The following is a 13,139-nucleotide window of genomic DNA, read 5'->3' as shown; positions in this document are numbered from 1 at the left end:
TAAGTATAAATTTTCTTTTTATAAATATCTATTCAAGGATTTTGTAAATTTCCTATTCATTAATAATTGTTTGTTTAATTAAATAATAATGATCAGGTTGTTATTCGTTGGATCATAGTGGTCACATTTATTCGTGTTATATGGGAAAAAATCATCGCCACATGGCTATTGTGTGTGTGTGAGTGAATATAAGGCATTCATGATAAAAGCTTTGTAGAATTAGTAAATGAAAGTGATTTACAATCATTGCCACAACAAAAGAAACAATATTTTTAAGATAAAACAACTATACATGTTAGTTGAACACTTGAACGTTTTATCAATTTTATTTCGATATAAATGATAATCGTTAAAGTAGGAATATAGATCCATGATAATTAATTGACAACCATGTTATATTTTTTTTTGAAAAAAGCGTGTATTTCTTTTTATTAATACATGAAAAAGTACACACACACACACACACACATTTTTTTCTCTTCGAGTTATAGAAAAATCCAATCTAATGACTAAAGTTATTTAAACTTTATTTAGAATTTTGAAGATGAGTATATCGAGTTGCTAGACAATCGATCAGGTCATTATAACTGAAACGAACTAATATTAAATTTATGGTAAAAAATTGTGCGAGACGGTCTCACGGGTCGTATTGTGTGAAACAGATCTCTTATTTGTGTCATCCATGAAAAAGTATTACTTTTTATGCTAAGAATATTACTTTTTATTGTGAATATCGATAGAGTTGACCCGTTTTACAGATAAAGATTCATGAGACTGTCTTACAAGAGACCTGCTCTAAATTTATTGGTTGGAAAGTTCAATTTAACTATTAGATAGAGGTAAAAAAATTTATTCGATGGAGAAAACATATAATTTAAAAAAATGTGTAAAAAAATAATGAAAGCATATATATATATATATATAAAGTGTATAATTTATTTCAACATCCCATTCAAATAATAATAATAAGAGTGGCAATGATGAATGGTGGTGTAGATCTTAAAAGTTACAAGAGGTATAAATTAGATTAAATAGACTGACGCATATGATTCTTTTATATCTGAAAAAGAAATTTAGATATTTTGAAATATCGATAATCCTAAAAAAAAGTATGCCGACTATATATGATTTGTTTGTGTGGCCCATAAATGCATTTTAATAATAATAAATATTCCATATGTTGGTTGAAGTTGGGACAATGGATCCCCATGACGGGGATTCATCATCCCACTAATTGCTTGCATTGTCTAAGCTTATTCCACCCGAGTTTCCATCTCATCCACTCTTATTTAATTTTCCCATCAAACACGCGTTTTTCTCCTTAAATTAAATTATATATGATCATTTGTTCTACATTAACTTTACCATTTGACACTATTAGAACAAATATTTTGAGCTCAAACTTACTAACTGTATCTGTTGATCAGTTGATCAAAAACTCGAAAAATATAATTTTTTTTTTTACATTTATGCTATAAATTTAAAATTTAAGTTTCATAAATTGACGAAAAAGAATCACACTTCTACTTCTGGCCTTGGGGTATTGACTTCTCCCCTTGGCTCAAGTGGCGGAGAAAGTTGGTCACTGCATCTGTTTATATATATATGTGACGTAAGAGCAAATCGAGATGTATATACAAATGTTCGAGTTCTATTATGCTCCTCCATCTTCTCTCGGTGCATCTAATCTATATAATTTAGAAATTAAATATGCACATGCAGTGGTGGATAATGTGTTTTTGCATATTTATTTATAATTTTTTTGAGCTGTATTTATTTATAATTTTGGCAATGAATAACTTCTTCGTGATGCTTTTTGGGCCTTATAGTGAGAATGGCACGGGTGGTCCTAAATGAATTTAGACTCTGTTAGATCTGTACCGACCATGAAATCTAAGCATCTCATTTATTGTATGATCCTCTCTTGCCATAGCAGAGAACAACTATTGGCGTAACATTCCTTCCCCCATCACACTCATTCAATTCCCTGTTAGGAATTTAATATAAATGTGGACAGTAATTAACAAAAAGGTAAGGAACACTTGTATTATTTTCTAAGACATGCATATGTCTCCACAAAAGTTATATTATAATATTATATAATTAATGGTATGAGAAATAAATCAACACATCATGAACTTTTATTTAAAAAATGAAAAATTGGAATGTATGCTGAGAAATTATCCATGTGTATATATATATATATATATATATATATATCTTTTTTTGTTTGAGAAAAAAATAACTCTTAAACATGTTGATCCATCCATTAATTCCTCCTCATGATTGCTTTTGTTCGGACAAGGACAGTACTTAATGGTCCATACTTTTAAGATTTCAGTATTTTGTGCCATTAGCCCAATCCAAGTCGATTTCCCAAGTGCCTTTGACAAATATCTCTCCATATATGATTCTTCTCCCTAGGATATTTTTGTTAAAAAATACTTGTCATTCGTAAACACGTACAAAAACCAACTATGTACGTATAAAATGTGAAAGATGTTTTTTTTTTAATTGACAGCACATTTTTCACGTACATATGGTTTTGGCATCATTCTCTCGATAGAAAAATTTGAAATAATTATTATATATTGCCACAGATATATAGGATCATGTAAAAGTTCTTGTAAATGTTGATGATATGCCCGTCGCTCTCCGTGTGAATGAAATTTGTCGATTCATATATCGAAACTCAATCGCACTTGAATGGTCCATATGGATCGTAATGTGACGATGCATTGGTAATCCCCAACTGTATTGTCAAATGTGGACCTTCATAGCTAGACACATTCAGACTCGTACATTTGCAGGTTTTCTCGCAAAATGGTCCATGTTATGGAACATTTCACCCTATCTTATGGGGTCCACCAATTTTTTAAAATCAATTACCCAGATCCTGAGGAGGCACTGCCCCACAGGTAGCATCGACACTACCCATGTTGTTATATCACATTACTGATAGTCCTTCAGTTAACCCTAACATCTATATATTATGAATTTCATGTACACTAGGAAAGAACTACCTATCACATGCGAAGTTGATGGGCTCATTCAATTCGAAACTCCACTTGGTACGTGACTGCGTATATGGCGTTTGTTTTGCAACGTGGATGCACATTTGGCAACTTGCACGTCGCAAACAAAATATGGCTGTATTTGGGATTGTTACAGCTAGCTATAACCATGCATGATCACAGGCGCGCCTAGGTAGCTTATTATTCACTTCTTACGTGTCCCACGTTACTTATGACATTGTATATATATATATATATATATATATATATATTTTGACGTAATATATGACATTGTTATATAAATAGACGTGATTTTATAATTTTAAAAATAATTTTTTACTGTATTAAAATTTAAAATTTTGATTTTGATATTTTAACTTTGATTATTTTTTTCTTTTAATTGTATTTCATCGAAGTGTTGATATAACACTGAAACATATAGATGTGACGTCATAAAATGTTGATTTGACGTTTATAGGCAAGGTTAAGATTTAGTGTACTCAACTCAAAATTTAAAAATTTAAAAGATCAAAATCTAAAATTATAACTTAATAACAAAAAAATCATTTTCCTTTTTAAGATACGTAGATTGTGCGAGAGGCAATCCAAATTATGCAGAGATTGTTTCGAGAATTATTTTCATTTCAAATGATAATTTAACATCACCATAATTCACGCTTTAAATTTCCGATGGATTTATAAGAATTTATTTGAAATTGTACTACAAAACATGGGTATAATATTCAGATATGAATCAGTTCAGTAGCTTACAAGTTGTTTTAATTTGAGCATATCTCAACTTACGGATTTGATATGTTGCGCAAACAGTGGACCACCCATATGTGATATTTGCGCGTGGAATTAATGAACGAGAACGCCCGTGGATTTATATATTGCCACAAAACGGACCCTATCCTTCATGATCTGGCCAGGCCATCCAGAGACTGCATTGCATGTATAGTATCAATATCATTCCAAATTATTATTTTTACTTGACTTAGTTGAATGGCATAGATTCTCTTATAACCAACGTTATTTGTTCAGGCATACACACTTTTTAAGAGAGAACATTCAATCAAATGGGGACTTTAATTTCTCGATTCGATCTTTCAGTACGTAGAATATCAAACAATAGTTTCCTGTGTGTTGACAAACAAATCAACATTACATGGGAGGAAAGTTCGTGTTTTTTCCGGGTTCGTTAAACACTTCGTATTCATTCGATTAAAACAAAAAAAAATGACGTATAAAAAAATATTGCTTACCTGAATATATAATTGAAATATTCCGAGTGAAGATTAATCTTCTTTCACTATTATTCCTGCAAAAGCGTCGTTCAAATAATTCCAAACAATCTATATCGCCAGGTGTATCGACAGATTGCCAGCCAACTCAAGCATTTGCCAAGGCAACATCATAATGAATAATGTCATATTCGAATCTAATTAACTAATATATTTTTTTGGACAACATGAAAATTCAATGAGTACGTAGCCTAGACTTGATGGAATCTTTAATAGGTATATTGTATGTCACTATCCTCCAGCACACAAATTACTTCCAATTCAACTATGTCAATTGTTTGTTTATTTTCTTCTTCTTTTTCTTTTCCTAACACGGCTAAATAAATTTCATTTGCACACATTAATTAATTTAATACATATAAAGAGACATATATACATACAAAAGACACTAGTATATATCTCGTCTCCTCCAAGAACCAATTTTCGTACTGCAATTTTTAAATACCAATTTGATTGACCATAATTCACCGCACCTCGAAAACATTGCCTGTTATGTTAATTGCAGAGCATGTTTCAAATATAAGGCCAAGTGCATTGCACCTATGGCCCTTCAAATCTTTAATATCATCATTGATATAATAATAAAAATAAAATTGTATTGATATGCAGAAATAATTTTGAACATAAAGATCATTACCTAGAAATCGTATTAGATGTTACATGAAATCAAAATCCTATAATCAGTTTTTAAGGAATTGTGATTTTGTTTTTCATCGATTAACGGATCAGTCAGCCCGGATTATGATGTCTTCTTACTATTTTCTCATACGTTAACTATTGCTCTTGGTTTGGATCAATATAAAATAAAATAAATCTGGGCCCGCGAGCATGCTCCCACGTGGACCCTCTCTTTTCCGGATTGGATGCACCTCCATCTCCAATCCAACGGACCCTCTCTATCGCATCCCCTCAACACGCATCTTGACTCTTCCTCTTCATTTTTTAAATGTCTTCCAAAATGTGGGCTGAGATTGTTGCTCTCTTGTCCCCTAACCGAACGATCTTCTGCCGCAAGCCTGCTGCTACTCGCGGAGACATCTTACGCTTCCTTGTCCAAAATTTATTCATAGTTTTGAAGTTCTGAAATTCATTTATGTCAAGTTCACGATATCACTTAATATTATTTGAGAATTTTAAAGTAAACTAACCCAATTGTTCAAAATTAGATATATATTGTTTGGATACAAATATTTGAAATGTCAAATCGACACCTTCAAGTACTTTAATCACAAAATGCAACATATATATCACTGACACCTTAACGCTTAATTTCTACTACAACAAAACACACGCATTCCACATATACCCCAAGCAATCTAGTCTAGAAAACCGAAGGAATCAATTTAGTTCAAGCAAATCATGATTTGCATGACGAAAATGAATCGTGGAATGATGGGTCAAGATCAAAGTGAGATAAATTTGAAGGCAACTGAGCTGAGATTAGGGTTGCCATGCTCCGACGAATGCCATCAAGATATGACGAGTGTTGTTGCCAAGAACAACAAACAAGCATCGCCTGAATTGACCGAGGACAGCAGGTCCAACGGCATCAATTTATCTGAGAAATCCAGCGAACCTGAATTGCCGCCGGCGCCCAAGCATGAGCTAGCCATTTTCTGTAATTTGAGTTCTCTTTGAATTGCGAGTGGTGGTTGTTTGTAAGTTAAGTGTTTGATTGTTCATATGGTTCAGGGCGCATATAGTAGGGTGGCCACCGGTGAGATCTTACCGGGAAAAGGATATCGAGGCGAAGAATTCGGGACCTGAAGCTGGTGGGATGTACGTGAAAGCAAGCATGGATGGAACTCCTTATCTTAGAAAGATGGATCTCAAAGTTTACAATGGATATTCACAGCTTCTCGAGGCTTCGGAGATTATGTTCAAATTTTCCATGGGTAATAATTAAGAAATAGCTAGTTAGCTTTTAATTCATGAATGAAGAACAAGTCATGTAGAAAATTATAAATATAAACAGAATGTGAATTTTTTTCTTTGAAAATTTATTCAGAGAGGGAGGTTTTCAAAGGATCGGAATACGCACCTGCGTATGAAGATAAAGATGGTGACTTGATGCTTGTCGGAGATGTTCCATGGGAGTAAGTTCACTACTGATATATATATATACCCCTCCATTATACAACATTGGATTCGAATGGTGTACGTACCATTTAACAGTGAATACAAAATTTTTGCGGAGTGTTCAAATCATCTTGCAAGAAAGTGAGGATTATGAGAGGAATAGAAGGCAAAGGATTGGGTTTTGGTGTGATATATGATCGATAAAACCTTCTTGGGGTTAATTGGTACCAAAATCAGAGGTGGATCGAAGATTTTGAAGTTTCTCCTGTAGTTTGAACAATTTTCCAAGTGCCACTATTGGTGGTTCAACACAAGAAAAATTAAGTTGTGATTGTAATTTTAATTCTTTAAGAAACCATGGTGATCTTTGAGAATCTGTTGGTTTTTCTTCGTTTTGCTTGTTTACAAATCAATGGAACAAAAAAATGTGCAGCACACGTACGTTAGGTTGTCTAAGCAATGTACAAATTACAAGAACATGCATGAGTATTGAAAATTAATATTATTCATTTTGGTAATATATTTAAATATGCGTTTGATGTTATGCTATACATTCAATGGCACGCACTTGGCCCACAGAAAATATCTTTAAAATGTATTAAGTGTCGTCTTTGGGCATTCAAGTTGGTGGAGTATGTGTCACAAGTTCAATTTCATGTCAATACCTTCTTGGACTATCATGTCTCCCAAGACAGCAATTGTGGATTCCTGTTAAAAAACAAAGTATTTAGTTTCAAATTATATGTTTTATACTTTCAAATATCAATTATATTACTTTGGCTCAAAATCAGTCAATTATGGAAGAGAGGCACGAATAGTAATTTCCGTAGTCTATTTTTTGGGGGACGTAGCATGAAAATTTAATTGAACTTTTTTAACTTCTATGGAATATATATTTTTAAGTTATTCCCCCAAATTACCCCCTTTTTTTTAATACTTCTGTACAAAATAAACTAAAGTTGTGTGGGAAGAGCATCTTCTCACAATCTCTCTTTGGGAAAGAAGAAAAATGATGGTTTAACGACGCTTGGTCTTCATCAATGATTAAGATAGATCAAACAAATATAATTTGAGACGTGTTTCTTAATTTTAGTTTTAATTAAATTTTACATTCAAACTTGTATATGATTAAATTATTTCGGAAAAAATTTAAAAAGATAATTTTATCAACTCTGCGCATGTCTAATAATTATATTTAAATTGTGTTATGAGTTTGTATTTCTAATAGTAAAATATAATCACAATCTTTTCAATTATATTACAATGTGTGTGATGAATAAGTAATTTGTTTTAATATTTACTATCAAATCTTTGTGTTGGAGCATTTTGTTCCCTCTATATTTTCTAAACCCAAAGGTAATTGGCAAATATGAATGTTTTTTTTTTTTTGAGTTGTTGTGGGCAGTGAATTGTTTCCTACTTTTAACATTCACAGTTTTTTGTTGGCCATTGATATAGGCAAAAATATTAAGGCATGGTGATCTTGGTGTTTTGTGACGAAGTTTTGTTGCTTCGGATTTTTGATCGATTGAACAGAACTCGAGTCATAAAAGGTTTTCATCTGATGAAAAGAAAATCACGTCTTTCTAAAATTTTCTTCTGCATTTTACCGGTTTCTTTCTTCGGGTTTGGCTAATGTGGACTTGATTTGAATTTTTCGAAGGAGACATCAATCTGTACTGGTCACTAGGAAAACTGATATCAGGGCATAAGATGATCCACAAAGACAGTGTCAGGGAACGACACGAACAAATGGAGACCTATATTTTAACTTGGACAGAGTGAAATCAAATGGGGTACGTACTACAAGTCGAGTGTAAACATTTATTAAATCAAATTTTAACATTTTCAATATATGATATTGTACGTAGTGTATGCCATAATTTTTACTTAGTTATTATTGGACATGCCAGTAATAATAATTGCAATTTACATACAGTCAATATACTAAATATTCACGATAACACTCTTTTAAAAAGTTGGAAAACGTAATATTATATAAAAAAATTATTTACTATGATAGAGAACCGTGAGATTAAATATATAAAAGTAACACAAAACACAAAATCATAACCAAAATTAAATGAAATGATATAATCAATGCAAATACTTAAATGTAATTTACATTTTCAAGAGACATCAAATTAAAATTTAAATTTTAAAAAAGAAATTGAAAAGATTTCACATTTAATTACATATTTATTCCTTATATATTTTAAAATATTTAATAAGATAAGTGGATACATGAATATAGATAACTTTGAAATCGGAGTAATTATCAATATCTGAAATTCGGAAACTGCTGGAAATTTTGAAAGCTTGTTGAAGGGAAAAATAATTTTCTAATTTTAATTGATATATCTTATTGATTTAAAATTATTTCCCAAATATCTTGTTTCCTTATTGATCTCATTAAATTTATTATCTTGCCTTTCTTAGATAATGAGATAATCATCCATATATATTCAACGATATGTTATTTATTGATGATATTGGTATTTCAAAAGAGTTTATTCCTAATAAAACTCTTATCTTTCCTTGTGAAATAGGTTTCCTTATGGAATGAAACTCTGGATCTATAAATAAGAGACCAAGGACATCATGGAGTCGCTTCTTCCCCCGGTCAATATTCACTTCTGTGTACACGTTCAGAAATTCAGAGGAAACCCTTATTCGAGAAACGTGCTGTGAAGAGGGTGATAGAGTGTTGCTGTGAATGTTGAGAACATCTGGGAAGAAGTTGACCGAAGATTGCTTCTCGTGGATCTACTGTTTGGCAACACGTTTTTGCTTTCTTGTTGAGGAAATTGATTTTTGTCATAATCACTAGTGTTAGGTTTTTGTAAACGATTGAGTTTTCTAGTGATTAATTTTTGCCATAAGGCACCGCACAAGTATTTATACTTGTGCATATTTAATCTCGTCCATCTGTTTATTTAAAGTGAATTTGTGTTACAAAATATAATATTTCGCTGCATGTTGTCCGAAATGTTGTAACATCTGGCACAACATTTAATTCTGATAAAACACGAATTTATTATTTTAAATCATATTCTGATATTCTTATTATTTCGATCATCTGTCGGACAAAATAATCCTTACACTTGTTGTGTTACATTAGATTCATTATGAATAACTTAATTGTTTATGTTTTTACATTTGTTCGATTTGCTCCTTTGTGATTGTCGTCCTACATTAGGATCTACATGTTTTTGCTGGATATACTACTGTTGTGACAGAAAAATGTATGTACTTAAAAAAATTGCAGTTGCATTCCCTCCCTGCCTAGGTAGGTCTTGATCAATATGAAATTGATATCATTTTACTTTTTAGAAACATCCTGCTTCTTGTTCTATACAATTTCTGATTTTTATTTTTCTTACTTTTGAAGTCAAAGATTATCGGTTTTATCTGTCATGAACAAAAAGAAATCCAACCCCACCAAAGAACTGTCGGCAGGTTTTGATGCAACTATGCTTGAAAAGTATTCTTCTCTTTCTAAGTTACAAGAATTCTCAGATATTCCCACAATAGATAAAGCATGGACTTTTAAATCTGACAATGGTAATGCTGGTCAGTTTTATCAGAATTTATCCCTTTAAATTAACTTTTATTCTAACTATTTCATGTTGTTTGAATATTTTCAGCCAAGATGCTTGACTTACCACTAATTGTTTCTGCAGAAGATGGTTCTCATGCTATGTTTTCAATTAGCCAACCAAATACTTTGGTCAACAAGAGGCCGGAGGAAATCCATACTATCCAGTCACATTTTACAAAAAAATAGTGATTCTGTAACTTTTCAATGGGCCCCATTTCCTGTCGATGTTACCGACGTGTCTGCTATGGTACCGTCTCCATCAGGTACAAAGCTTCGAATTATTCGAAACCCTGAGGATGGCTCTCCAACACACTTTGAAATATGTGGCCCATCTAATGTGAAGAAGGACTTTATTGTTGCACGATCTATCCATGGATCGGTGTATACTGATGGATGGTAAACATTCTCTATGTATTATATATTACTTCCCACGTGCTATGGCTACATGCCGAGCATTTTGCATAGGAAAGAAGCAGTGCACAAAATGAATGCAAAAAAATTAATGTAGAGTGAGTTTATATAGTTATTCAAATTTTCTTATCTTGGAATCCAATGATACAAGTATAGAAGGACCAATTATTGTGGAAGATTTGTCTTCATATGTGTGAGAGTGTGTGAGTGTATTTATATATATAGTTAATACCGTAAGTATTCTTGGCATATCATCTTAATTTTTGAATGATCATAAAGTTATATTGGAATCAGAAGGATAACAATCAGGTTTGCAACTTCCGAAATTCTGATTGATACTTTCTCAACAAATTTACATCAAATTTCCGCGTTTTATATTTTTTGGAAGGCATGAAGTGACGCACCATGAATTAGGATAGTATGTGAGGATATGATACTTTCAAGTTTTGGAAAATGAACCTGAATGAAAAATAATACAATATATCACCAGTTCCTGCGCTACCACTCTTCTCCTCTTGATGGTTGGCACATCTGATATTCCCAATTGGTGTTTCTTCGAGGCATATGGAAGTGAGGGGAAAGCTCTCTTTGAGGAATCCGCTTCACCAGAACAGCTTGCTTTGTTTCACAGCAAGTCTCCGATTCTCACATATCTAAAGTCCAATTTTTTTAGCTATTGCTGATGTTATTCTATTGCAAAGAAGTCGACTAGATACCAACTTTTTTTTTTTTTGGTACTCTCTCACAGGTCAAAACTCCCACTCTGTTCCTTCTTGGTGCCAATGACCTTCGTGTGCCGATTTCTAATGGATTGCAGGTCAGATTTAATATTATCATTAGACCTTGAAATTCACTGATTATGACTGTAGTTTAGACCGGGGTACAAGCAAGCCAAGCAGTTTATGGGTAGCTCATGAGCGATTCAGCTAGAATTCGACTTGGCTCCAGCTACTTTGATGTGAATGCCGAACAGAAGAGATGAGTCACTTTAGGATCCTCGACTTCTGGAGCTACTTTTGGCCTAGAATGCAAAGACGTTCAAGATTTTTGACCTCGATCGCTAGTCACTTGACACAGGTTCCTGTTGAGTTCGAGCATAGCAAGTCAATATATGACGAAGAGCTTGTTTGAGTAGCGAGACTGTACTTGAGTCTAACTGTTATATAGCACGAGCTCGACTTAACTCTCATATTTGATGCACCCCTAGCCGGGGCCATATACTAATGAAGCAGTAAACGTATGGGTGGCATCTAATTTCAGTTCCCCTTTTTTTTCTTGTACGCAGTATGCACGAGCATTGAAGAACGAAGGAGTGGAAACTAAGGTGATTGTGTTTCCTGAAGACGTGCATGGCATTGAACGGTAAGTCACCACATTGTATTTATAACTCGCCTTTGTTACCGATTCCAACTAACAATGAATTTTGTTGAGTCGGACTGGTTTGGAGTCTGATGCGTGTTTTCTTGCAGACCACAAGTCCGATTTTGAGAGCTTCCTTAATATTGGAGTCTGGTTCAAGAAGTACTGCAGATAGCATAAAAATCTTCTATTTCTGCAAGCATTTAAGTTGCACTTCTGAACGATTAATTTCATTATTATGATGTTAAATTTAGGAAAGAAAATATAGAATTTCTTTCTTCAATATTTTACAGCACATTTTAAAACATTTTTTATCCAGAACTTTTAGTAAAATAATATATATTCAAGACAGTTTTTATGAATGAGGGTTTTTCATTATGAATTCAATGGCTTACGAGACTCTTAGCTTGTTAATTTTTCATGTAAGATTTCATCTTCAAATTTGAAAACACAAGGCTATTTTAAGCAATTGATTTTTCACGGGGATTTGGCAAATTCTGATGAATTTTAACTATATATGAAAGTCTAAAATGCAACACAACAATTGAAGAAGTGAAACGTTTGAATTAGTCATTGTTTTCAAATTTCTCAATCTTTCTTTTTCCTCCATTAATTTCTAAATCACCAATACTAAAAGCATCCTGAGTCTTTGAGAAGAAGTGAAACGTTTGAATTAGTCATTGTTTCATGAATCCACCGTGTGAAATAAAAAGTTTAGGTTGTATTTAGATCCATAAATTTTAAATTTATGGATTTTAAATATATTTAAATATATTTTTGTAGTGTTAGAGAAATGAGACATAATAAATTCTAAATACACAACTTGCACGGTTTCATTTTATTTTGGATATCTAATATGCAATAAATAATCTATGGATTGAAGATTTGGTCGATTGTTTATTGTCAACATTAAAAATATAATCGAAATCTATGGATTTCAAATCTATTCCCCCAATACAACCTGAGTTATTTTACTCAATTAAAGATGAAAAATATATATAATTTAAAGTTTGAATGAACTGAAGCACTTTCAAGACGTTCAAGTCCACTGCATTACTAGAAAAATAAAATAAAAATTAAAAAATGTTCCTATTCACACAAAACAACAGCAGCAACAATGATAAATAAAATAATCATGGATAATTTCCTAGCATCGTCATTCTTTTATGATAATTTTCCACATGCATGCTAACAAGCCAAAATATAATATTTGGTTGAATTATTATTTTAAGGCTGAAATAATATCCTCGCAAATTCGAAATTGAAATATGAGGGTGATACTTGATATTGGGTGACTTCTTGTCATTTATTTTCTGAACCAAAACATCAAAAGTTTGAATATTCAACATTTAAAAGCATAAAGGAATTTAT

General features: G+C 32.3%; 1 long non-coding RNA gene across 3 annotated transcripts; it reads left to right on the top strand.

The window, feature by feature from the left end:
* The first annotated feature begins 7,800 nt into the window (after positions 1 to 7,800).
* Positions 7,801 to 12,130, top strand: LOC142541374 (uncharacterized). Of its 3 annotated transcripts, none has more exons than XR_012819323.1 (6): positions 7,801 to 8,193; positions 9,789 to 9,961; positions 10,081 to 11,067; positions 11,158 to 11,226; positions 11,695 to 11,771; positions 11,879 to 12,130. It is a non-coding gene; the product is annotated as an uncharacterized LOC142541374 (long non-coding RNA). The 3 variants fall into 3 exon arrangements; XR_012819322.1 differs by lacking the exon at positions 7,801 to 8,193 and adding an exon at positions 9,584 to 9,686 and having other exon boundaries at positions 11,887 to 12,130; XR_012819324.1 differs by lacking the exons at positions 7,801 to 8,193; positions 11,695 to 11,771; positions 11,879 to 12,130 and adding exons at positions 9,584 to 9,686; positions 11,358 to 11,644.
* The last annotated feature ends 1,009 nt before the right edge of the window (positions 12,131 to 13,139 follow it).

The sequence above is a fragment of the Primulina tabacum genome, chromosome 4, assembly GCF_025594145.1.
Source record: "Primulina tabacum isolate GXHZ01 chromosome 4, ASM2559414v2, whole genome shotgun sequence".
Taxonomy (NCBI): Eukaryota; Viridiplantae; Streptophyta; class Magnoliopsida; order Lamiales; family Gesneriaceae; genus Primulina; species Primulina tabacum.
Note: the sequence above shows the minus strand (reverse complement) of the source record. Positions and strands in the feature narration are given on the sequence as shown.